Source organism: Pleurodeles waltl, chromosome 2_2, assembly GCF_031143425.1.
Source record: "Pleurodeles waltl isolate 20211129_DDA chromosome 2_2, aPleWal1.hap1.20221129, whole genome shotgun sequence".
Taxonomy (NCBI): Eukaryota; Metazoa; Chordata; class Amphibia; order Caudata; family Salamandridae; genus Pleurodeles; species Pleurodeles waltl.
This window is the reverse complement of record NC_090439.1, coordinates 432203123-432230707: the sequence shown is the minus strand read 5'-3', so window position 1 is coordinate 432230707 and position 27585 is coordinate 432203123.

Genomic DNA, 27585 nt, shown 5'->3' with positions numbered 1-27585 from the left:
ATCAGGGTGCTGTGGCCCTTGAGCCCTGCAACTCCCCAGTTTTCTCAGATGTGCCCCTGGGGCACATGTCGGCTCCTACTGAGGCCCAATCACTCCCCTGACCCGGAGAGAGAGGAGCAGCCTGCTGGAGATTCCCCCCAGCCGTCTCCAGAAGGAGTTCGACTGGCAGGGAGCGGTGTTGTTCTTGAGAGAGCGTAGCTTAAATATTACATATATTAAATGTGAAATGCTTATATAAATACCTAACAATGCTGCATATGAAAAACAATCATAAATATTAGTTGATTAGTGTATATTCTCAACATGATTATAAGTGTGAAGTTACTACTGTGCACTACTACTGTGCAAACTAATGTCGATTGTAAGAAATAATTGCTTGCACCATGATTAATTGAATATATTAACGCTTACGAATATTGCATTTGTATTAAAACCCATAGGCCTTAAGTTAGCGTGAGTTGAGGATTTCAGCTGTGTAGCTCTCGTATTAAAGCATATTTTCTGTTTTTCAGTGTGCTGACTCGTAAAGGGCCATGACCCAACATTTGTTCTTTTCCTTTGTTTTATGTAGCCAGTATCATCCTGTTCCCATCCGCATGCTAGCTGCCTTAGTATAAGTTTTATACAGATTTGAAACAAAAAGTATACCAAAGGAATGAGCAAGGCAATTCGACCATGGATAAGGAAGCTCATGACCCGAGAAACGTGCCAAGATGATGACACAACACCCCGGATGTGCCACCTACAAAGACGTCAATTATGAAGACCAATCAAAATGTTATAAATTATTGTGGGGTGACAATTTGGATTACCTAATGTATAATTTGATAGGTTAAAGATAGTGGGGTATAGCGAATATCCAATAGAAATTCGGGGGAAGGTATTGCGAAAAAGGGATAAAAGCTCATGACACAGAAGAGTCGAGAGAATTAGGTAGGGAATGCTATTGATTTTATCCAGAAACTCTGTCACTCTGTTTGGTGACTTTGAGACTTAATAAACTATCCTCACCCATAGACTGTCTTTATGCTTCTCCTCCTTATGAGGGAAAGTGTCCCCTTCTTCATTAGACTAAGTTAGACCGATGGCGATACAACTGATGTCCTGAAGACGAAGACTGATCCTGTGTGCTGACTCAATCCTTGGAGGGTAATTATGACAATGCTATTGTAATTTGTCTATTTGCTTTTCCTTTCTAGGTACCAACTGCTGTGTTTTTGATTAGAGACCATAGTTTAGATGTTTTCCAAATTGATGTTCTAAATTGTTTTGCATGAAGTCCAACATGCTGATGCTAATTAGAGGCTAGGATAGGTGGACCACCCTGACTGACATAAACTGACGTGACTGACATTATACCATGCTGAACTAAGACTTCCATGTTATTCTGTGTGTTCCGATCTATATTTACTTTATGTTATGCCCTTATATTTGTGATCTTTGCATTATTGAAGTCTTATTACAGTTGCCATATTGTGACTATGCTTATATGCTTCTTGATTTTGAGATTGACACTTTGCTAGTAGATTGTAATCAATAGGGAATAAAACTCATAAAATGCTATCACAAGGTGTGGTTATTCATGGCTGAAAAGTCATGGTTGCGTCGACAATTTGATTAATGTCTTTATCCAAAGTAAAATGTATTGTGGTAATAAATATCAGCGACCTTATTGATATATTACTCGACATATTGACTAGTTATCTCGTTCTACGGTGTCTCACCACTGGGTCAAAAGATTAATCGGCCTAAAACAAGTCCTGATGTGTATAAAATTGACATAGAGGGACGCATTAGCAGTTCTGGTAGCAGAGCGACGGTTTGGCCCTTGGGGGCCCTAGGACGGAGATTTATTGTTTAATTTTGTTTTCTGTGATAATGCAAATTGAAGGCATGATGGGTTTGTAAGTTCACCATAACTTTCCCGAGATCTTGGAACCTGCCTAAGTGAGTTGGGAATGTTCTCGGCGCCATAGTGTATGTGGTTAGGGTTTTTTTTTTTTTTTTTGAGCTTGCTTGGCTTATGCATGTTGCAGGTGATTTTGAAGGTTTGTGGGTAATTAGGCCAAAATATGTGTTGTTTAGTAGGAGTGGGCGTACTCCACAGTATGAGAGTAGGGAAGTCGGCCTACATCATATGAGTGTGGCGCTTGGCGCTCAAAATTATTATATTGTTTATGTACGGACCTGTTGAGGTCTAAGACTCCGGAGTATGAAGACAAATGTGGTTTATGTTGTAATCTGTGCGGTTTAATAGGTCAATTGGGCGTGGTTGACAAGTCAAGTTTGAGTCATAATGCGTGTATGAAACCTTCAATGGAGATTTGACAAATTCTAAAGTGCACTAGAAGGAGTCATTGACAAGTCGAGAGTAGAGTTTGCGGGTCGAATTCTGCCTGCGTATGCGGGAGCTGATAAGGAGAGAGTAGCGGCTGAGGCTTCAAGTGAAATCTCTGTAGAGTTCTAAAGCGAATGTGTTACCCTTCCTGTAGTAAACCGGCAGATTTGTGTTGTCATTTAAGGTGCTCGCAATAATTGCATTAGTTGTATGGGTTTGTATGGGTTCAGTGAGGAGCAGGCAAGCCGCAAGACTTTGTCAGTCGCAGTGTGTATGTGAGTGTGACGTCAGTGGTGCCGCGCTGAGATAGGTCAGTCATCAAGAGGGGTCGCGCACGGATTGGCTGCCGTCCGTGAGAGGCAATAGGTTGAGAAAGGCGGGTGAAGAGTGTCCTGGGAACTAAGTCACTCTGATTAAATACAAAACTAAGAGAGAATCGCAAAATGAATTTTGTTAAAGCGTTCAAGAGCGCTCTGAAAGGAGACGTGTATATTGTTGCAACTGATGGGGAACCTACACCACCGAGGGTACTCCAGCTTATATAGTCATGGAAGAGAAGGGTGTTGCACCTTGTTTATGGATGAAACAGTGGTGCAAATTAACAGAGAAGGAGGGATGTTTAGCGTTTCCGGAACATGGAACGTTCAATACGAGGATTCTTGAAAACTTGAGGTGGATGTTAAGTACACAGAAACCACCTCCGAGACCAGCTCAATATGAAGCATTAGCGGTTTGGGATCTAATGGCTCTTAAACAGAGGCAATAAAAGTTTCAGAGAAGATTGAGAAGGGCAGAAAAACCTTTTGCAGAAGCTAGATGGGATAACGAGAGCAAAATGTGGAGAAGGGGGAATGTTGATGGGATAAAATTATTCCCAGCAATATTGCAGGGAGAAGAGACACAGGGAAAGAAAGCCTCCTGTAAAACAGACAAATACTCAGGCAAATCTAAAGAGAATAAAAGATCTTGGGAAGAGGAAGATGATTCAGATGATGAGGAATTTATGGACAGATTATTACATGATCGTCCGCCACCTTATGCAGTGAGCGACAATGCTCCAAGTACTGGCACAGACCCTGGGAACCAGACACAGGAAAAGGGAGTTACTGATACGGTACAGACTAATGATACTGTCTCGATACAGAATGGTGTCAATGTACCCACTGCACCAGACATGCCGATACAGTTGCAGCCTCCACCGCAGATACAGAGAATATACCCAGATGTACACAAAGCCAAAGCTAATACAGATTGAATCAACTCCGAAGTTGCTTTCGCAACCACAGCCACAGCTGATACCAGGGTATAACCCAGTGGCCGGACCGCCATTAGTACCTGTCCCGGGTACTTTAGAACAGACATATGGAGTTACTGCTCCACGGAGTCTGGGTCTGGGTCAAATACCTGCCGCCATATTGTTACCGATTACTGTTGGTCCACCAGTACCATTATTTGCACAGGGCAAAACAGGTATGCGTGATCAGGGAGTGATGACTCAAGATGTAATAAGAGGAGGGTCGATGGGAACTCCCCAGATTATGGCTTCGGGAGAGCAAACATTTGAACAGACAAGGCCGTTAATGGACCTGAGTCGAGTAGGAGCACCCCTCGAAGCCATGCGTCAAGCAGGGTTAGGAGTTTTAACTCCACAAACAATGAGTACGAACACCTCACATTCCCCAATGATACATGCAGGGAACATTTTGTTGCAGGGTTTTACAGTCCAACAGTTAAATGAATGGTTAGAAAAGACTTATACCTCACAAAAGACTGCAGCGGTTACAATCGAACCAGAGAAAGAAAAACAAGATGAATACCTGAACTTCGTGAGACTAGGGGCAGAAGCTGCTGAATTAGTGGAAGGTACAATGGGAGTAAATAGATTAGAGTCATACTCGGAGGCAGAATTGAGATACTTATGCTCTAAGATTACTAAAGAAGTAGGCAAAGTACATCAGAGACTAGCAAATTTGGCAGACAAATACAATATCGATATCGGAAACACCAAACATTTGAAAAAAAGTTATAGAGTAGATTTCGACTCAAAAGATTTTGAACACATGAGGTCTGCGGGAATGAAAGCACATTTGAGAGAATTGTTGCAAAGCGCACAAATTTGGGGGGCACTGGAAAAATGGGAAGGCAGATGGGCAAAGAAAAGAGACAAAGGAAAGGGAGAAAGCCCAGGATCTAATCAAGCTAAGGTGGTGTCTTAGTTCATGTGCCTTGGTCCAGAGGAGATATTCTATCCTTTACTAACGATTACCCCAGACTGAGAGAGAAACCGATCGAGTGGTATCAGCAGACAGATAGGTTTGTGAAGCTCGCAAAATGTCTCTGGGAAGACTTGAATACTTTGTTTGAGATCATTGTTCCGCCTGATTTATGGCTTTAGTGTAAGAGAGGTGTTGATTGGCCGACAAAGGAACCAGCAAGGGATAATGTGACTGGGGCACCTTCAGAAGAGGTGATGAAGTATTATCATAAATTGATTGAGTTTTTGAAACAAAAGGTGTCCCCGAAAGTGACTGATTGGCAGAAAATAGACCGGACCTTTCAAGAGGTTAAGGAATCGATACATGCATGTTATGAAAGATTATTGAAGGCATTCAAACATTACAGTGGTACTGAGACAATTGAACCAAAGGATATGAACCATCTTGTGTTTAGATTTGTTGAAGGGTTGCGACCAGAGGTTAGCCAGATGATTATGAATCATTTGATCTGTTGGCAAGCTAAGCCGATTGATGAGGTGCTGCAGTATGCGAAATACTGCAGTGACGAGATTGAGTTGAAGCAGAAAAAGTTGAAAGAAAAGGTGATGGTGATGCAGATAAGGGCTGCACAGGCAGGAATACAGGGAAATGGGGCTCAACAGATGATACAGCAGCAACCGCAAATGAATGATGTGTTTCAGACACAGCCGAGAGGTCGAGGCCGAGGGCTTGTGAATCGAGGTTCAGACTTGAATACTGTTGTGGTTCAAAATGACGTACAAGGGGCGAAAAAGATGTCACCATGTCACGCGTGCGGGGGCGTGGGGCACTGGAAACGGGAGTGCCCGAATATGGTGCAGGATGGTCTTGTTCAGCAAGGTATGATGTTGGGGCTTTATAAAATTCACGAAGTCTGAAAATAAGACATCAGAACCCGAACTTTCAGAACAATCTGGTGCAAATGCAAGGGGTACAGCCCATGCAGCAGATGCAAATGCCGCGTTTTCAGTCAATACAATTACAGCCAGTACAGCAGCAGATTCCTATGGTGCCTAGATAGCAAATGCAATTACCAATGGCTCCGATGGGACAGCAACAGGTGATGCTTCCTCAGCAGGTCACAGGCCAGGTAACAAATCAAAACAATACTGTACAACAGTTCCCATTACGAGGTGAAAATGGCATGAATGAAGATTGGTCAGATGATAGCTCAGACAGCGAAGAGTGCAGGCTTGTAGCATCCTTAGAGGTGGATCAGAGAGGCCCATATGTAGAGGGAAAGGTGATGGGGTATAAGGTTTCATTTCTGGTTGATACAGGAGCCACACGCTCCACAGTCAGAAGCGCAGAAGTTCCAAGATTGCCTCTGTCAGGGCGTACCATAAGAGTGGTTGGAGTAGCAAATCAGTATTTGACTAACCTGATTACAGATCCAGTGCAAGTTGAGATCGGCAACTTCCAGGGGCTACATAGGTTCGTAGTCTGTAACTCGAGTCCCGTATCCCTACTAGGAAGAGATTTGTTGTGTAAAACAAAATGTTCGATTACCTGTTCCAATGATGGAGTTGAAGTACAGACAAATAGTGACGATGAAAGAGATGAAAGTCAGTTTTTAGAGGAAGAAATGGGAACAAATGAAGACTACCCTCGGATTACTTTATTCCCAATGCATACCTTGATCGACTTACCTGTCAAACTACAAGGGACAGTAACGGAGAAGGTGTGGGACTTGACCGGGAAAGAAGTAGGACTAATAAAAGGAGTAGAACAGGTTAAAGTTCAGATAAAACCAAATGCAGTATTCCCTCAAGTGCCACAATACCACATGACCCAAGATGTTCTTATCGAAGTGTCACAAATAATTGCAGACTTCCTCAGGCAGGGAGTTCTGAAAGAGGTTTTGAGCAGTCCATTTAACTCTCCAATAATGGGTTTAAAGAAGCCCTGGGAAAAGTTCAAATTGTGCAGGATTTGAGAAAAATAAACGAAATTGTGATAAAATGTTGCCCTGTGGTGCCCAACCCAGCAGTAATCATGTTTCAGGTCCCTGTGATGCTGAATGGTTTACCGTAGTAGACCTATCACAAGCTTTCTTTTCAGTGCCTCTTCATGAGGATAGCCAATTTTTGTTCAGTTTCAAATTCCTGGATAAGGTGTACAGTTGGTGCAGAATTCCTCAGGGGTTTTCTGAGTCACCGTCCATTTTCAATCAGATATTGAAGAAGGATTTGGAGCCACTGGTGCTGCCTTTTAATTCAACTCTTGTGCAGTACATTGATGATTTGCTAATTGCGTCCAAAACAAGGGACAGTTGTAAATATGATACCATTGCATTACTGAATCATCTGGGAAAGAATGGACACAAGGTGTCACCCAGAAAGCTACAGTACTGTCAGAAGGAGGTGAAATACTTAGGACATTTGATTGAGAAGGGTTCCAGAAGAATATCAAAGGAAAGAATAACAGCTGTCTTGCAATTGAACCCCCCAACGACAAAAAGAGATGTCAGGATGTTTTTGGGAATGGTGGGCTACTGTCGCCAGTGGATACCCAACTTCTCGATCATTTCAAAGCCATTAATAAAACTGACAGGAAAATAAATCAAGGATGAGCCATATACTATAACCTTGTCAAAAGAAGAGCTTGAGTCAGTTATGGAATTAAGAGAATGCATGTGCAGGGCACCAGCCCTAGGAATGCCAGATTACGAGAAACCTTTTCTGCTGTTTTGTCATGAACGTGATGCTTGTTCTTTGTCTGTCTTAACACGGGTCCACGGAGATGCAAATCACCCTGTAGCATATTTTTCAGCTCCCTTAGACCCTGTCGCAGCAGCCTTACCAGGCTGTTTGCGTGCAGTTGCAGCAGTTGGTCAGAGCCTTACACAATGTGAAGGCATAGTCATGGGATACCCTCTAACAGTAATCGTTCCACATTCAGTTGAAAATCTGGTGACTCAAACTAAGACTCAGCACATGACAAATGCACGTCTCACTAGGTACGATATGATCATACTGGGGTCACCAAATGTAACACTTAAGAGGTGCAGTGTATTGAACCCGGCAACCTTACTTCCTAATGAGAATACTGAAACCAAAAACGAGGAGGAATTTGAACATGATTGTCTTGAGGTAACGGAGCTGTGTACCAAACCCCGTCCAGACATACAGGATACCCAGTTAAAAGAAAATGATTGTATTATGTTCGTTGATGGGTCCTGTCTAAGAGATTCTACTGGAACAATGAGAGCTGGATATGCGGTATGTACCATAACTGGTATCGTTGAAGCTTCCTGGCTCGAAAAAGTGTTTTCTGCACAAGTGGCAGAATTAATTTCCCTTACTAAGGTATGCCATGCAGCTGTAAATTTGAAAGTCACTATCTATACTGACAGCAGATACGGATTCGGAATTGTACATGATTTTGGCCAACTTTGGTCACAGAGAGGTTTTATGACCTCATCTGGTTCTCCTGTGAAAAATGGTGAACAGATAAAGGATTTGTTACATGCAATTCAGTTACCTCTTGAAATTGCCGTTGTGAAATGCAGTGCTCATATTAGATCACAAGACTTTGGGGGTCATTCCAACCCTGGCGGTCGGTGTTAAAGCGACAGCCAACCCGCAAACAGGCAGGTGGCCAAAAAAATGGAATTCCAACCCTGGCGGGAACCGCCAACACAGACCGCCACTTTAACACTCCGACCGCCACGGCGGTACAGACAAGCAGCGCGGCGGTGACCGCCAACAGACAGGCGGCAGACAATGTACCGCCCACCCTATCACAACTCACCAATCCACCACCTTTTCCAGGGCGGGAGCCCCGCCGATAAAAACACGGCGGAAACAGACTACGAACGGGAAAACGCTCACCTCTACACACTCCACGAGGAATCTGGACAGCATGGAACCAGAACTACACATCCTACCAGCAATTGTCTACCTGCTCCTCTACCAGGAGCACGAACGCCGGCGCAGAAGACAACGGTGAGTACTGCACCTACGACACAGGGGAGGGGGGAGGAGAAAAGATTACAGGCACACACATACGCGACACACCCCCCCCCAACTACAAACACACCAATGCAGAGCAACAACTCAGAGTGACACCCCCCAAACCCCCCGGAAGAATGCAAAGACAAAATAATATGTTATTGTAATACAAATATATTGTAAGGCTAAGTAAATAAGTAAGTCGAACATCCCATAACTATATACACATATGTATATTGACCCGTCAGAATTGGCTTTCTGTCATTGTACGTGGGCCAATGGTCCTCAACACATGGGCAAAGCCCACACATGATACCCGAATCCATTGGAGAGAACACTGCAGGGGCATCAGATAGGAAAACTACAGGCACCTCAGGGGGAAGGGAAGGGGTGGCACCTCAGCCACATGAGTCCACGACGCCAGATGCACAAGGGGCCTCCACGGCCACTGTTCAATCCTGGGGAGTGCAAAGCCACAGTCTCTCAAGTCTCTACAGTGGGTGGCTTACCCACTGTTCAATCCTGGAGAGTGCAAAGCCACAGTCTCTCAAGTCTCTACAGTGGGTGGGTTGCCCAGTGTGCCATCCTGGGGAGTGCAAAGCCACAGTCTCTCAAGTCTCTACAGTGGGTGGGTTGCCCACTGTGCCATCCTGGGGATTGCAAAGCCACAGTCTCTCAAGTCTCTACATTGGGTGGGTTGTCCAGTGTGCCATCCTGGGGAGTGCAAAGCCACAGTCTCTCAAGTGGATGACAGACTCCAGCAGTACTGGAGGACTCTTGGTGCCCAGAGTGTATCGTGCAGCCCTGTCTGACACTGATCCGGGCCTGCCCCTTCTGCCAATGTGTCAGCGGTGCTTAAGTTGAAGGGCCCAGGGGAGCAGTGCAGAGACGGCGGTACCCAGCGGAGCGGTGCTTGAGATGAAGGGCCCAGCGGAGCGGTGCTTGAGTTGAAGGGCCCAGCGGAGCGGTGCAGGGACGGCGGTGCCCAGCGGAGTGGTGCTTGAGATGAAGGGCCCAGCGGAGCGGTGCTTGAGATGAAAGGCCCAGCGGAGCGGTGCAGAGATGGCGGTGCCCAGCGGAGCGGTGCTTGAGATGAAGGGCCCAGCGGAGCGGTGCTTGAGATGAAGGGCCCAGCGGAGCGGTGCAGAGACGGCGGTGCCCAGCGGAGCGGTGCTTGAGATGAAGAGCCCAGCGGAGCGGTGCTTGAGTTGAAGGGCCCAGCAGAGCGGTGCTTGAGATGAAGGGCCCAGCCGAGCGGTGCTTGAGATGAAGGGCCCAGCGGAGCGGTGCAGAGGCGGCGGTGCCCAGCGGAGCGGTGCTTGAGATGAAGGGCCCAGCGGAGCGGTGCTTGAGTTGAAGGGCCCAGCGGAGCGGTGCTTGAGATGAAGGGCCCAGCGGAGCGGTGCTTGAGATGAAGGGCCCAGCGGAGCGGTGCAGAGACGGCGGTGCCCAGCGGAGCGGTGCTTGAGATGAAGGGCCCAGAGGAGCGGTGCTTGAGTTGAAGGGCCCAGCGGAGCGGTGCCTGAGACGAAGGGCCCAGCGGAGCGGTGCTTGAGTTGAAGGGCCCAGCGGAGCAGTGCTTGAGATGAAGGGCCCAGCGGAGCGGTGCTTGAGATGAAGGGCCCAGCGGAGCGGTGCAGAGACGGCGGTGCCCAGCGGAACGGTGCTTTAGATGAAGGGCCCAGTGGAGCGGTGCTTGAGTTGAAGGGCCCAGCGGAGCGGTGCCTGAGATGAAGGGCCCAGCGGAGCGGTGCTTGAGTTGAAGGGCCCAGCGGAGCGGTGCTTGAGATGAAGGGCCCAGCGGAGCGGTGCTTGAGATGAAGGGCCCAGCGGAGCGGTGCTTGAGTTGAAGGGCCCAGCGGAGCGGTGCATGTCTTGAAGGGCCCTGTTCAGCGGTTCTTGAGACGGCGGGGCCCTGTTCAGCGGTGCTTGTCTTGAAGGGCCCTGTTCAGCGGTTCTTGAGACGGCGGGGCCCTGTTCAGCGGTGCATGTCTTGAAGGGCCCTTTACAGCGGTTCTTGAGACGGCGGTGCCCTGTTCAGCGGTGCTTGTCTTGAAGGGCCCTGTTCAGCGGTTCTTGAGACGGCGGTGCCCTGTTCAGTGGTGCTTGTCTTGAAGGGCCCTGTTCAGCGGTTCTTGAGACGGCGGTGCCCTGTTCAGCGGTGCATGTCTTGAAGGGCCCTGTTCAGCGGTTCTTGAGACGGCGGGCCCTGTTCTGCGGTGCATGTCTTGAAGGGCCCTGTTCAGCGGTTCTTGAGACGGCGGTGCCCTGTTCAGCGGTGCTTGTCTTGAAGGGCCCTGTTCAGCCCTGTTCAGCGGTGCATGTCTTGAAGGGCCCTGTTCAGCGGTTCTTGAGACGGCGGGGCCCTGTTCTGCGGTTCTTCACATGTGTCTCCAGGGCACCAGATCCGGCCAATATATGGTGTTCACTCGCCATCCGACTTCTCGCTTGCTGGGCCCTCCTGTGCTGGTGTCCCGTGCCCGTGGGTGTCCTCCTTCACCCCCGGAATGGGGCTGGTGGGGCCCTCCTGGGCAGCTCGCCTGCTGCCGGACTTGTCGGCCGTGCTGCCCTTGCCATCCTTGCCTGATCCTCTGTGGCCCTTGCCTCTCTTTGGAGATGTGCCATGTGGCACCCCACTCCCTGACGGTGCCAGGGTGGTGCCTGTGGAGGTTGCCGTCTCTGTCCTCTCGCGCCGGCTCCTTGCCTTTGTTGGATTTTTTTACAAGGGGGTGGGCTGGCTGTCCCTTTGCTGCTGGCCGATGTAGCTGCCCTCGAAGGTGGTGAACTCCAATATCCCTGGACTATGGTCCTTGTAGGTCCAGGGGTTGTGGTGGCTGAGGTGCAGATTGGGCTTTTACGAGATGGAGGGGGTGGGTCAGGTGATGGAAAGAGGTTAATTTTGGAGAGGAAAAACTTTTTAGGAACAATGGGAAGGGTAGGTGCAGTGGGTATGGGAGTGGAGGAAGAGGATGTGGTAGTAGGAGAGTCAAGTGTGCTGTCTTTGGGTGCAGGTGCTTGTGACGGAGGCTGTCCTGAGGTGGATGGCTTTTGGGTGGGTGGCTGCCTGCGTTTGTGTGGTTTGGAAGAGGGGGTGACAGACACACTGGGAGAGGAGACAGGGGACGTGTAAATGGCAGTGGGGGTGGTGACTGCACGTGTGCGGAGTGTTCTGGTGGGTGTGCTGGTGATGGACGTACTGGCTGATGAAGTGGTGCATGCAAGTGTGAGTTGGGACGTCACAGGGAGGGAGGAGGGAGACGAGGAGGAGGGGGACACAGAGGTGGCAGTGGCTGTTGGCATGTCTGCATGTGGATGTTGCTTGTGTGAATGCTTCTGTGATGTGTGGTGCTTATGTTTGGATGAGCTGACCTTGGGTGTTGAGGTGTGTGCAGGCTGGTCTGTAGGTGTGTCTGGGATAGGCAGAGGAACAGGGGAGTGGGACTGGGTGGAGGGAGTTGGAGGAGGGAGGCAGGAGACAGGGACAATGCTGAGGCCAGAGCGTTGAACGATCGCTGATGGGCAGCCTGACCCGAATGAATGCCCTCCAGGTATGCATTCCTCCGATGCACCTCCCTTTCCACCCCCTGGATGGCAATCAAAAGGGTAGACTGCCCAACAATGAGCGTCCGGAGGAGGTCAATGGCCTCCTCACTGAGGGCAGCAGGGGTAACTGGGGCAGGGCCTGAGGTGCCTGGGGCGAAGGAGATGCCCGCCTTGGTGTGCGAGCGGGCACGGGGCGAACGCTGAGGGGCTGCTGGGAGGGCGGAGCTGGTGCACTGGGTGGCGGCTGTACCTGTTGTTGCGGTGGGCACGGATGTTGCCGCCACCACAAGGGAGCTCCCTTCCGAGGACGTGTCGGTGTCGCTGATGTCTCCACGTGTCCCCGTTGTGGAGCCCCCCTCGCCCTCCATCTCACTGGTGAAATCAGAGTCCGTTGCATGGCCCTCCGGGGCCATGTGAGATGCAGCTCCCTCGTGCTCCAATGCCACTTCTCCTCCGCCAGATGATGCTAATGCACACATGAACAGGAAGAGCAGACCAAAAAACGGGGGGGGAAATAAAGACATGTTGAGTGCATGCATTGGCAACACAGTTGGCGGAGAGGACAGACACAGAAGCCCCCTGCAGTACGCCGCGTACTTGGGGTACACTACTCAATCATTGGGACTTGGCCTACAAGCCTATGGATGACATAGGTGACACAGGGCCATGGATAGCTGTACTTGGAACCCTACAGAGGTGGGGGGCGGGGGCACAGGGCCATGCCTTACAGAGGGGCCTAGCCTACAGAAATCGCCCTGGCCTAGGGAGACCCACAGCCCTCCTCCCCCACCCAGACACCTCCACTGCGCGCATAGTCAGCAGAATGAGAGTGTACTCACCCCCTTGTGTCTGCTGTGATGTCCTCACGTGCCCATCCAAATCTGGGTAGGCCACCGCCAGGATCCGAGACATCAGGGGGGTCAATTGACGTGTGGCACCCCTCCTACGTTGGGAGGCCATCCCCAGCAGAGCCTCTGTGGTCTTTCTGCTCCCGCCGCAGATGTCCTCCCACCTCTTGCAGCAGTGGGTGCCCCGTCTGTTGTGGACCCCCAGGGTCCGGACGTCCTTGGCGATGGCACGCCAAATGTCGACTTTCTGATGGGCGCTGACCTATGTGACACGTACAGGGAGAGAAAACACAATATCATCATTTTCTGCATGCTCGATGTGAGTGTCCCCCCATCCCCACTCTTGCCATGTGGCACATGCTCTCATCTGTCGTTTGATGCATGCCTCATACGCTCCCCTCCGCACCATCGTTCATTCACCCCACTCAACCCAGGCATTGCCCACAAAGCAGGGTCCCAGTGTACTAACCTGTTGGTCTGGAGGACCGTAGAGTAGCGCATACTGGGGGAGGACCCCATCAACAAGTTTCTCCAATTCCTCAGATGTGAAGGCAGGGGCCCTTTCCCCAGTCGCAGCAGCCATTGTCTCTTTCAGACCGAGGTCACAGCAGCACTTGCAGTATAGGTCCTCTCCTGTGGATGTGGAGATCAGGTCTCGAGTGATTAAGCAGATAGAAAATGGTGGTCACGCCCGCGGCGGTGCGTACCGCGACCTCCGGCGCACTTCGTCATTGGCTCCTGAAACCCATAGGGTTCTATGTTAACCAATGCGGCTTTGCACCGCGGTCTTCGACCGCCTACCGCCACGGTGTGCCACGCCAGCGCATTGACCTCACATCCCATTGTCACACTTCACAGGTCAGGCAGCCGCCATTTCAAGGGCCCACATGGCTTAATTTCTACTGCGTCACACAGGCCTAGGCCTTGCATTGCCACTCATACAAGCCATTCAATGCATAGCGAATCGTGTTCTGTGCAAGCTGTGGTTACGTACCTGTGGGTTGCTTGACTCTGTGCTCCATGTTGTCCTTCCTAGGCACCGTCCGCTGGGACTTGCAAGGAGATGGAGGAATGTTCCCGTGTACAGACCGCTGGTGGACCTGTCGACAATGGAAGAAAGACATGTCATACTGACATACAGACTTGACCGAGCCACTATACAGGAACTGTGTGCCCAGCTGGAGCCAGACCTGATGTCACCCATTCGCCAACCCACAGGGATTCCCCCTCTGGTGCAGGTGCTGTCAGTACTCCATTTTTTGGCAAGTGGATCATTCCAAACATCAGTGGCCATATCATCAGGGATGTCTCAGCCTATGTTTTCTAAGGTTTTGTCCAGAGTGTTGTCTGCCCTGATGAAATACACGTGGAGCTACATTGTTTTCCCTGAGGTGGGCGATTTGGCTACAGTGAAGGGTGATTTCTATGCCCTTGGACATATTCCCAACATCATTGGTGCCATTGATGGGACCCATGTGGCTTTGGTTCCCCCCAGTGAAAGTGAGCAGGTGTACAGGAACAGAAAAAGTTATCGTTCGATGAATGTCCAGGTGGTCTGTTTGGCTGACCAGTACATTTCCCATGTAAATGCCAAGTTCCCTGGGTCAGTGCATGACGCGTACATCATGCGAAATAGCAGCATCCCTTATGTGATGGAACAGCTACAGAGACACCGTGTGTGGCTAATTGGTGACTCTCGTTACCCCAACCTGTCGTGGCTACTGACCCCAGTGAGGAATCCCCGGACCAGGGCAGAGGAACGGTACAATGAGGCCCATGGGCGGACTAGGAGGGTGATCGAGCGGACCTTCGGCCTCCTGAAGGCCAGGTTTAGGTGCATGCATATGACAGGTGGATCCCTAATGTACTCACCGAAGAAGGTGTGCCAGATCATCGTGGCCTGCTGTATGCTTCACAACCTGGCTTTGCGATGCCAGGTGCCTTTCCTGCAGGAGGATGGTCCAGAGGGTGGTGTTGTGGCAGCTGTGGAGCCTGTGGAGACTGAAGAGGAGGAAGACGACGGGGACGACACAGACAACAGGGACACAGTGATACAACAGTATTTTCAATAGCACACAGGTACGAATCAACACCGCCATTTTACATGTACTTACAGTCTCCTGCCTCTCTACTGTCTGTGTTTCCCCCCAGTTTATGTTAACTGAGTTGTGACTTTCCCTTCCGTTTTCAGAGATGTGAGCCCCACTGCGTGACCTCTGCTTTGTTTGCCCATGGACTACAGCTGTGTGACAGTGGTATGTTGTCATCACAATGTAACTGAACATTTTGGCACCGTTATGTCTAATACATTTGTTCAAAATACAAGCACACTCCAGATATTTTTAGTGCAATAAGTGATTTAATTAAAGTGCTAAATTTAGGGACATGGTTGAAAAACGGTGATGGGTGATGGTGGAGTAATGTCCATGGCAGAGTCCAGTTTTCAGTCTCACAGGTGCATTGTCCATATGCCTGTGGAAGGATGGAGCAGGGGCAGTTTAAGGTTGGACAGGGTGACAATGTGGGACAGTGGGATGACATCAGGGGGTATCCTTTGCTGGCGGGGGTCTTGGCATCCTACTCTGTCTTCTTCTGAGATCTCAGGCCCCGCTTGCGGGGTGGTTCTTCTTCTGCAGGAGGTGGGGTTCTGGTGGCCTGTCGTTGTGTGGGGGCCTCCTGTCCACTAGCGCCGGCGGAGGTGGTAGCCTGGTCTTGGTCCATGCTAGTGACAGGGGCCCTTTGTGGTGCCACATGGTCCCGCAATGTGGTGACTATCTGGTTAAGAGCCACGACGATGGTCCCCATTGCGGAACTAATGTTTCTCAGTTCTTCCCTGAACCCCATGTACTGTTCCTCCTGCAGTACCTGGATCTCCTGGAACCTAGCCAGTACCGTAGCCATCGTCTCCTGGGAGCGGTGGTATGCTCCCATGATGGAGGAGAGGGCCTTGTGGAGAGTGGGTTCCCTGGGCCTGTCCCCCCCTGTCGCACAGCAGCCCTCCCAGTTCCCCTGTTTCCCTGGGCCTCTGTCCCCTGGACCGTGTGCCCACTACCACTGCCCCCAGGTCCCTGTTGTTGTTGGGGTGGTGGGTCAAACTGGGTGCCCTGTAGTGGTGGACACACCGCTGATTGACGTGTCCTGGAGACAAAGGCATGGGCCCGCTGGGTGGGAGCTGGTCTGGTGTTCCCAGAGGGGGTTAGGTCTGCTGTAGCCTGTGGCTGTCTGAGGGGAACCGACTGTCCCGAGGTCCCCGATGGGCCGGGCTGGTCATCTGGGTCCAGGGAGACAGAGCTGCTGTCATCACTGGGGGCCTCTTCTGGGGGTGGGATGGACATTTCTGGACCCTCCCGGGCGGTGTGGTGGCATTCGGGTCCTGCAGGGGTATAAGAGTATGGTTATTGCTTCTGTGTGTGCCATTTAGTGAAATGGGTGGGTGGCCGTGTACCCCAGTGCTGGCATTCCCTTGTGGGGGCTGTTGTGACGGTGGCTTGTGGGGGAGATGGGTATGTGCAGTGGGCATGCTTTGGTGATGGGTGTCCATGTTTTGTGGACGCATGCAGGGCTAGGTGTTGGGATGGGTGGGTTGTGATGGTGAGCCATTTGCAAGGAGTTGGTGTGATGGGGGTGGGGGTGAGGGTGGGGGTATGATTTGGCATGCAGGTAGGGTGGGGGGAATGAAGTAGTGAAGATTTGACTTACCAGAGTCCATTCCTCCGCCTACTCCTGCGAGGCCCTCAGGATGCAGGATGTGCAAGACTTGCTCCTCCCATGCTGTAAATTCTGGGGGAGTAGGTGGGGGTCAGCCGCCAGTCTTCTGCACCGCGATGTTGTGCCTTGATACCATGGAACGCACCTTCCCCGTAGGTCGTTCCACCGCTTCCTGATATCGTCCCGATTTCGTGGATGCTGTCCCACAGCGTTGACCCTGTCCACTATTCTTTGCCATAGCTCCATCTTCCTGACAATGGTGGTGTGCTGCACCTGTGTCCCGAAGAGCTGGGGCTCTACCCGAACTATTTCCTCCACCATGACCCTGAGTTCTGCGTCAGAGAACCTGGGGTGTCTTTGGGGTGCCATGGGGTGGTGTGGATGAGGTGTGGGGTGGGGTATGTGTTGTAGAGTGTGGTGAGTGTGTTGGTGTGTGGTGTTTTGTGCGTGGATATTGTGTGGGTGATGTAGTGATTTGCCTCTGTGTGATGGTCTACTCTATTCTGTGCTGTCTCTCTCTGGCCTTCAGTCGCAATTGTGGTCGTAAGGGTTTGTGGGTGATGTGGGTGTGTTTTTTATATTGTATTGGGTGTGTGGGAGTGGTGTGTGTATGTGTCTCAGGTGTGTGTATTTTTAATTGTCCAATGTGGTAGTGTTTTGTAAAGGTGTGTGTATTTTGACCGCGGCGGTGTGTACCGCCAATGGAATACTGCGGTTGAAAGACCGCTGCAGGGATTTGTGGGTCGGAATGGCGTATTTTTGTTGGCGTGACGGTGGAGGTTTGGTCATCGCCAGTTTTTCGCTGGCCGTTGGTGTGGCGGACTTTTGTTGATGTCGGGTTTTTGGCGGTTTGCCAGTTGCGGGTCAGAATGACCGTGGCGGTTTACCGCGACCGCGGCGGTGTTATGGCGGTCTTCTGACCGGCGGTAAGCGCTTTTTACCGCCGAGGTCAGAATGACCCCCTTTGTGTCCATGGGAAACGGTTATGCGGATCAAGTCGCAAGATTTTGCGCATTGAACTGTATATCGTTCAAGGAGAAATGGGAATTGTTACCACAAACTGAGAATGACACATGTTTGAACTTTGCATTGTGGCTGGTTGCCCCATTAGATGAGTTAAAAACATTACAGAGCTGTGCAAGCAAGGAAGAAAAAACGTTCTTGGCAAAGAATGCAATGTGTACAAAGGGCAGATGATCTATGGGTCTCAGAAGAAGGGAAACTAGTTTTGCCAAACAGCCTTCTATCCCAATTTGCCAGGCTCTACCATGGACAGGCTCACCTGGGAAGGGATGCTATGATTAGATCATTCAAAATTGATTGGTTTAACCCAAAATTCAGACATGCCGCAGAAATTACTTGTCACAGATGCATCATCTGTCAACAGATGAATGCAGGGAAAGGAACCGTGGTAACTTTGAGCCACATTGGGAGAGCTGGAGGTCCATTTAACAAGATGCAAATGGATTTAATTGAAATGCCTGTTTGTGGAGGACTGAAGTATGTGTTGGTGATCGTGTGTGTTTTCAGTCATTGGATTGAGGCATTTCCCACACGTAGAAATGACAGTCTTACAGTTGCAAAACTACTACTTAGGGAACTGATACCAAGATTCGGGTTTCCGGTTTCTATGGAATCGGATAGGGGTAGACACTTCGACAACGAGGTGATTAAACTCTTGTGTGCTGCACTTGACATCGAGCAAAAGCTGCATTGTAGCTACCGCCCCGAAGCATCAGGACTGGTAGAACAAATGAATGGTACTTTGAAATCGAGAATAGCAAAAATGTGCGCAGCATCTTACATGAAGTGGCCAGATGCCTTGCCTCTAGTGCTGATGTCAATGAGAAACACCCCAGACAAGAAAACTGGACTATCCCCCATGAAATCCTCATGGGTAGAGCTATGAAATTACCAGCAGTACCTGCAAATGCGCTAGTGAATATTACAGATGATATGGTGTTGGATTACTGCAAAGGTTTGGCTGATGTGATTCGCTCTTTCTCTCACCAGGTGGAAGCTAACACATTGCCACTGATTGGAGATCCAGGCCATTCTCTACAAGCTGGTGACTGGGTGGTTGTCAAGAAGCACATGAGAAAATCGTGTCTAGAACCACGTTGGAAAGGGCCATATCAAGTAATCTTGATGACTACTACTGCTGTAAAGTGTGCCGGAGTTCCCAACTGGATACATGCTAGTCACACAAAAAGGGTAACGTGTCCTGTTGAAGAGGAACTTGAAATTTCCGGCACAACAACTTCAGAAAGAGAAGTCCCAGGGCTATAAAACAGTCAAGAAGGAACTGAGATTACCGGAGAGCAAATTGAGAACAGCCTTGTCCCTCAAACAGTCAATGAGTTTGAGAGAGGTGACAGAGTGCCTATCTCGGTAGAGGCGGCAGCAGAATTAAATCAAGAAGAAGTTCTCCCAGAAGTAGACAAGTACGGGTTAGAACTCGAACCCGGTACAGAACCAGAAGAAGAAGAAGGAGAAATTGTAGAGAGAAATCAGAACGTATCAGAGCCTCCTGAGCCATCTGCAGGTCTATCAAGAGCAAACACCATGGGCCAGATGTAGCAAACTGTTTGCGACTAGCAAACGGCGAAAATCGCCGTTTGCGACTCGCAAATGCGTGTTTGCTATGCAGAAATGCATTTTGCGAGTCGGAACCGAGTCGCAAATAGGAAGGGGTGTTCCCTTCCTATTTGCAAGTCGCAGTGGTATGCAATTCCATTTGCGACTGTGTACGCGGTTGCAAATGGAGTCGCAGTTACCATCCACTTGAAGTGGATGGTAACCCACTCGCAAACGGGAAGGGGTCCCCATGGGACCCCTTCCCCTTTGTGACTGGACCCCAAAAAAAAAATTCAGGGCAGGCAGTGGTCCAAGGGACCACTACCTGCCCTGAAAAAATCCGAAACTAAAGGTTTCGATTTTTTTTTCTAAGTGCAGCTCGTTTTCCTTTAAGGAAAATGGGCTATACTTGGAAAAACAAAAACTGCTTTATTTAAAAGCAGTCACGGACATGGAGGTCTGCTGTTCCCAGCAGGCCTCCATCCCCGTAAGTGCCCAGAGTCGCTATGGGGCGCAAATTGCGACCCACCTCATTAATATTAATGAGGTGGGTCTTTGCGACCCCATAGCGACTCGCAGAAGGTGTCTGAGACACCTTTCTGCATAGCAAATTGCGACTTGCAATTAGCGAGTCGCACGGACTCGCAAATTGCAAGTCGCAATTTGCTAGTTTCCTACATCTGGCCCCATATCACAAGAGGAAGGTGCTGTCCAGGGTTCTGAAAGAACACATCAAGAGAAAACACATAAAGGTGACAATTGGCCAGATAAATCACCGTTCAAGATAAGAGACGTATCAAACGAAACAATAATAGAAGAGAACGATACCTCTCGAGTGGAAGAATTGAGTGAAAGAGAACAACAGGGTGAACGAAGGCTGAAACGAAAAAGAATTGCAAACAGAAGATATACAGGTCCTGAATGGGCGTATGCTACAACATCAGAAGCAGAATGGCAACAAGAATTCCTAGCCTTCTGTTTTGATCGAGAAGTACCAGGCCAATATTACGGTACTTGAACGAATCTGAGGAAATCTTGGATAAAAATCTGAAACTGAAAATCGAAAGAAAGAGAGACTTTATGAATTACCTAAAGTGACACTAGAACCGGATTTGACTGTTGAAAAACCTGATTACGACAAGCTGCTAACCGGATTTGACAAAAAGAGGTCCTGGAGTGAGTGAAGACGCTGTAAATAAACACAGAAAGCCAGAGAGTTTGAACTATCCTCTAGTTGATTGTTGCTCTACTGTCTGATTCTATACAAACATGGCTTACAATAGAAATAGTAGCAAGGGAAGTAAAGTGTGTGGTTGGCTAGGACTTATAATAGGTGTTGTGTGCACAGTGATAATTGTGGGAGTGATTGTAGGAATGCCATGGATAGAGAAAGAAACTATTAACGCTACTTCAAAGCCTGAAACTACCACACTAACACCATGGGAAAGATTTGAACAGGATGCAAGACATATGCAAGAGGGAACTAATGCAAAAGGGGAACTTTCTACTAATGTCTTCTATCTCTTACTAAATGAGTATGTGGAAACTATGGATGCGAAATGTTGTTACGTATGCACTAAAATTCCCTCATCTGTGCAGGAGGGAGTTACATATCATAGCCTCCCTCTTACTTATGGAATTAGTTGTAGCTTGCTATTAACAAGATTCTATAATCAAGAGCATGTACAATATTTCTATTCAAACTTGGATGTTGTGTTTTCTTTTGTGCCTGTGATTGAATTTTCAAACAAGTTAGCTAAGGAACATGATATAAAAATAGTTATGGGATTCTTTGAGCCGACGCTTACATTTGGGACTGCCTATGCACATCACAATAATTTAACTTGCTTTCTATCGCCTGTAGATAAAAGCTTTTTAGACCACACAGATGATAGACGCAAAGCATTAAAAGAAAGATTACAAAAAGGATTAGAGAAACGCACATATGCAAATGATTATGCTTACACTGCAATCAAGACACAAGGCAAATTAGCTATAGATGCATTACACGTAGGTAGGCTTTGTATATATAGGCCAAAATCTGAGCAGGACAATTTGTTTGTGGGAACGAGTGAATGCAGGCATGTGTTTTTGTTTCAGAGTAAATGGACCTTTATGCTAAATGGACAAGATCCAGCGATTCCTGGGATCTATTACATCTGTGGGCTAAATGCTTATTACCGTCTCCCTAAGGGATGGTATGGGACATGTTATTTGGGAATAGTATTCCCAAAGATTTACCAAATTGATGACTTAAAACAGATACCTAAGACATCTGAACTACAACATCCCAGACAAAAACGAGAATCAGTGGCGGCTGTCATTGGTGATATATTTGGAGCCATAATCCCATCAGTAGGGGTTATCTTGAATTCTATGAAGATTCAAAAGTTGTCTACTATAGTGGACAACATGTTGACAAATTTTACAGGGGCTATATTCCTGATGGATACTGAACTTGCTGCAGAAAGAGCTATTACTCTTCAAAATCGGCTTGCTTTAGACATTCTTTTAGCTAAGAGTGGAGGAGTCTGCAAGATGCTCAATGAGCGTCATTGTTGTTCATTCATTCCAGATAACAGTAAAAGGATTAGAAGTATGCTTACTAACCTCACTAGAGATAGTACAGATTTGAAGAATTTGAAAGAACTCGGTGTTTGGGAGAAATTTGGAAAGGGAATTGCCAGAGTTGGGAGCTGGTTTACCAACATTTGGAATGGGGTACTTGCAAAAATATTGATGGGTCTATTAATTGTTTTGGTCTGTCTATTAGGATTATGGGGGGCATGCAAAATTATTGACAAAATAAAAAGAAATTGGACTAAAAGAACCAGGAGAAACGAAGAAAGTGAAAGAGAGAAAATGTTCAATGAAATTTTGGAAAGTTCACATAAAGGGCAAGATGTTGAAATGCGTATTATGCGCAAGGTGAAAAATTGAAAATTGAAAAAATAATGAAAGGTCAAAGGGAAAGGTTTGTGTGATGACGAGCGTCATCATAGGAGGGACTGAGAGAGCGTAGCTTAAATATTACATATATTAAATGTGAAATGCTTATATAAATACCTAACAATGCTGCATATGAAAAACGATTATAAATATTAGTTGCTTAGTGTATATTCTCAACATGATTATAAGTGTGAAGTTACTACTGTGCACATAAACTAATGTCGATTGTAAGAAATAATTGCTTGCACCATGATTAATTGAATATATTAACGCTTACGAATATTGCATTTGTATTAAAACCCATAGGCCTTAAGTTAGCGTGAGTTGAGGATTTCAGCTGTGTAGCTCTCATATTAAAGCATATTTTCTGTTTTTCAGTGTGCTGACTCGTAAAGGGCCATGACCCAGCATTTGTTCTTTATCTTTGTTTTATGTAGCCAGTATCATCCTGTTCCCATCCGCATGCTAGCTGCCTTAGTATAAGTTTTATACAGATTTGAAACAAAAAGTATACCAAAGGAATGCGCAAGGCCATTCGACCATGGATAAGGAAGCTCATGACCCAAGAAACGTGCCAAGATGATGACACAACACCCCGGATGTGCCACCTACGAAGACGTCAATTATGAAGACCAATCAAAATGTTATAAATTATCGTGGGTGACAATTTGGATTACCTAATGTATAATTTGATAGGTTAAAGATAGTGGGGTATAGAATTTTGGGGGAAGGTATTGCGAAAAAGGGATAAAAGTTCATGACACAGAAGAGTCAAGAGAATTAGGTAGGGAATGCTATCGATTTTATCCAGAAACTCTGTCACTCTGTTTGGTGACTTTGAGACTTAATAAACTATCCTCACCCATAGACTGTCTTTATGCTTCTCCTCCTTATGAGGGAAAGTGTCCCCTTCTTCATTAGACTAAGTTAGACCGATGGCGATACAACTGATGTCCTGAAGACGAAGACTGATCCTGTGTGCTGATTCAATCCTTGGAGGGTAATTATGACAATGCTATTGTAATTTGTCTATTTGCTTTTCCTTTCTAGGTACCAACTGCTGTGTTTTTGATTAGAGACCATAGTTTAGATGTTTTCCAAATTGATGTTCTAAATTGTTTTGCATGAAGTCCAACATGCTGATGCTAATTAGAGGCTAGGATAGGTGGACCACCCTGACTGACACAAACTGACGTGACTGACATTATACCATGCTGAACTAAGACTTACATGTTATTCTATGTGTTCCGATCTATATTTACTTTATGTTATGCCCTTATATTTGTGATCTTTGCATTATTGAAGTCTTATTACAGTTGCCATATTGTGACTATGCTTATATGCTTCTTGGTTTTGAGATTGACACTTTGCAAGTAGATTGTAATCAATAGGGAATAAAACTCATAAAATGCTGTCACAAGGTGTGGTTATTCATGGCTGAAAAGTCATGGTTGCATCGACAATTTGATTAATGTCTTTATCCAAAGTAAAGTGTATTGTGGTAATAAATATCAGCGACCTTATTGATATATTACTAAACATATTGACTAGTTATCTCGTTCTACGGTGTCTCACCACTGGGTCAAAAGATTCGTCGGCCTAAAACGAGTCCTGATGTGTATAAAATTGACATAGAGGGACACGTTAGCATTCTCTTCCCCATTTATCCAACACCTGCCTCTAGGACGTGGATGGCTGCCTGCAGGACCACAGGGCTCGGGTGGAGAGGGAGTTCCTTTCCCCCTGGACACTGCCCTAGGGACTTGGATGCTCTAGCCTCATTAGCCTCACTTCGGGGCCCCCCTCTCAGGAGGGTCAGTCACGACCCATGGGGGGGTCCCCATAATTGCCAGTGCCCGTTTAGGCGCAGACCCCAGGAGGGGCCCTGACAGCCAAACCGAGAGGGTGCGTGCCACCCCCCCCCAGAATCAATACACAGCACCTGTTTTGCACAGGGAGCACCGGTGTCCACATCACAGCACTAGAGGTGCCTTGGCAGCCGAAAAACAGGTACTCTCCCAGAACATATGACATGCTCATGTTCCAAATATGGACATGGTGGATTAATTATGTTAGCCTTTGTCTTTTTGGAGCTATCTATGAGCTGATATGCCCTTTTAGGTCCCTAACATGCTGTTATACCAGTGGTCTTCAAACTTTTTAACGCCGCGCCCCCCCAGTTGAAAAATAAAAATCATTGGGCCCCCCTCAGAATTTTTCACAATTATTTTAGAAAGATGGCAATGTTTAAATAGATTCAAACCTATTTAAACATTACTGTTAAGTACTGTTAACTTTTTACAACTGCAATAACATGCTTCTGCTTAAAACAAAGGCATGTTATCTGTATAATATTTCTTTTGGCCAGAGTTTGGCGCCCCCCCTGGGATCACTTGAGGCCCCCCAAGGGGGGCCCGACCCCCAGTTTGAAGACCTCTGTGTTATGCGTTGATTACTTGCCATATGGGTTTATGATGTTCCTGATTTAGGCATTTTTGATACTTTTATGACAAGTGAATTTCTTTCTTCATGCGATTCCTGACTACCGCTCATGTTGCAGAATCCTGAGTACCTATGTGTTCTATTATGACTACTGCTTGTTCTTGCAGAGTATTAGTAACCTGTGTAGAGTTCTGACAACTGCTAAGATAGCAGGGAATTAATGACATGTAATGTTTGGTCTAACTATGTTTTGAGCAATACAGTTTATGTTTACATAACTTGGTGCGACATGTACGAATATTTGGAATTGCGGTTCCCTAATTGTGATTTCATGCGACTCGCAATTTGGGAATCGTAATTCCAAACGCAAGAAACTCCATTGAGTTTCTTTTGCGATTCTTGGTGCGTCGAAAATAGACCTGTCTCATTATTATTAATGTCTGTGATTGCTTTTAAATAAAGCAATTTTTTTTTTTTAAACTAGCCAATTTTACTTATCTGTTTATGCCTGATTGTATGCTGGCGAAAAAATTAAATGTTATATTATCGATAGGTTTTGCTCTGAATTGCACTCCATGGTCTGCAGTGATGTAATACAAAATGATAAGGTCTCATTCAGAATGTGAAGAGGGGCCCCTTAGTCTCCCATATCCCACAGGTCTTCATTAGCCTTGGGATGAATGGGGTCTTAAAGGGTTGGGGGTCCTCAAAGTTTGCAAACCCCTCCGCACTGCAGGGGCTCTAAGAGCTTGTATTATGCCCCGGATGGCCTAAATCTGAATACTTAAAGGTGAACTAACCTATGACAGACTGAATCCCTATAAAGAGAAATCTCCAACAACATGAACATAGTATCGAAAAATAAGCAATTTCATTCTCCATATTATACAGGCTCTGTACACATGACATATAAATATCGACGGGAATATTTTGGAGTGATAATAGCACAGTATCACCAAAATAGCACAAATGGCCAGGGCCATGCTGGGCCAAAAAAGAGGCGTCAGTACCTAAACAAAATTAGCCCCAATTAGCGAACCAGATAGCTGAAAAAAAAGTGGCCCACATTTACATATACACCTAGTTTTTAAATGGTAAAGACACTCTGTATAACTATTTTGCAAGGTATTGGAGACTGTATGCATTTGTGTTTGCTGCATGCAATGCTTGTGTTAGATACATGTTAAATGACAATAAAAAATGTCTCACCAGTCACAAAAACAGGCCCACATACTGCTGAAAAACCAGCCCACACACTGACCTGTTATACCTGGCGATAGGCACTGCCTGATGGCCTTATAGACCATTTTGACCCTAGATAAGGCTCAGTGTGCTCTAATTATGATCTTCATAGAGTTATTGCTAATAGCTTCAGTACAACTGGCAGAAACCACCATAGACAAATTAAGCTAGAATTTGGAAATCGCATAATTAATTTTGAAGAAACTGACATTATTGTAAAAATCCAACAGTTCACATTCCAGGCTACAATGTCAATGTTTCAGCCTACCCAACTAGAAACGGCCACCTTTTTCTGCACAAGCAATCTGAAACACAGTATTAGAGGACAAAGCCATGATTTAAGCAAATAATGTGAAAAACCTACTTTAATTTTCAGGTACTTCACCAACAGCTGTGTGCCACAATTTCATTGTCAGAAATAACATCACACATAAATATTATGCCCTGAAAATCGTTTACACAATTATCGCCCCAATGGGTGTGCATTTTCCTTTATTATCACCAGCTGGATGGTATTTTTGTAAACAATATTTAGGACAAAATATGTCACATGATATACTGACAGTGGTGTTTTGGTACCATACTTTGGGAACATATGCAGACAGACATTCACTTCTGAATACCACATGGGAATGGAGCTTCTATGTGATATCCAAATTGTGTAGCAGTATCACAAAAAAGCTAAGCACTTTAATGGAAACCAGTGTGTGGATAATCTACTCCACACACTATAAGAGAATGGTGTAAAGCTATCCAATGAGACACCCAATGAAAGAACGGCTAGGCCTGGGGAATTGCAGAGGTGGAAATTGACTTTTTAAGAAAAGGATGTGAAGAGATTTGTATGTCAAATATACCAATAATTTGCACCAGTTTGGTATCACAAAAGTGATGCAAACTGGGGTAGTGTTGATTTTGGGATTTGCTTTCCAGTGCAAAACATGTAAAACAAAGCACTTTGTGCTTATTAGTGCTACATTGCATTAAGGGGGCATCCCATGCAACTAATGATGGGGTTTTGATGCAAATCCATATCAACTAACATTGGTGTGCAGAAATTTTCAACAGAAAGGTATGCCTCCTGAAACAGGCATAAGGTTCAGAGAAAAGTGTTCTTCTCTCAGTTTTCTAATTTTGCATGTGTGCTGCATCGTGCAAGTGTTAAACTATGTCAAAGCATTGTATTTTGTACTTAAAAGCCCCCTTTCCATTAGAAAATGTATGCTTGACATCAAACACACTGTTTGATAACCTTGATATCCAAAGATTTGACTGTCATAGATATCCTGCTTCCTTTACTCTTTTAACTTTAAATAATTTTGAGGTAATTAGCTATGTTTTATTTATCTGAAATGGTTTACAGTCTACGATCTTTTTTTTCCATGCAATTTTGTTTTTTCAATATCTGAATCATAAAGCCTCGCTGCACTTCCATTATATCTCTACATGTTCAGGGTTCTTTTTTCTGTAATATTTTTCCTACATTCCTGAGATTGAAACTGAGTTTCCTAAGAGTTTAAGGGCCAGATTTAAAAGGCCCTAGTGCCATCTTGTGCCATGTTTACGTCATTTTTTTGATGGTATTGTGGCTTTAGGTTGGCAAAAATGCTGCACCATATTTAGAAAGTGGCGCAATGCAAGCATTACGCCACTTTGTAAACCTTTGAGCCACATTAAGCCTGCACCAGGCATAATGTATGCAAGAGGGTGTGCCGGCATTAGGAGGCCCA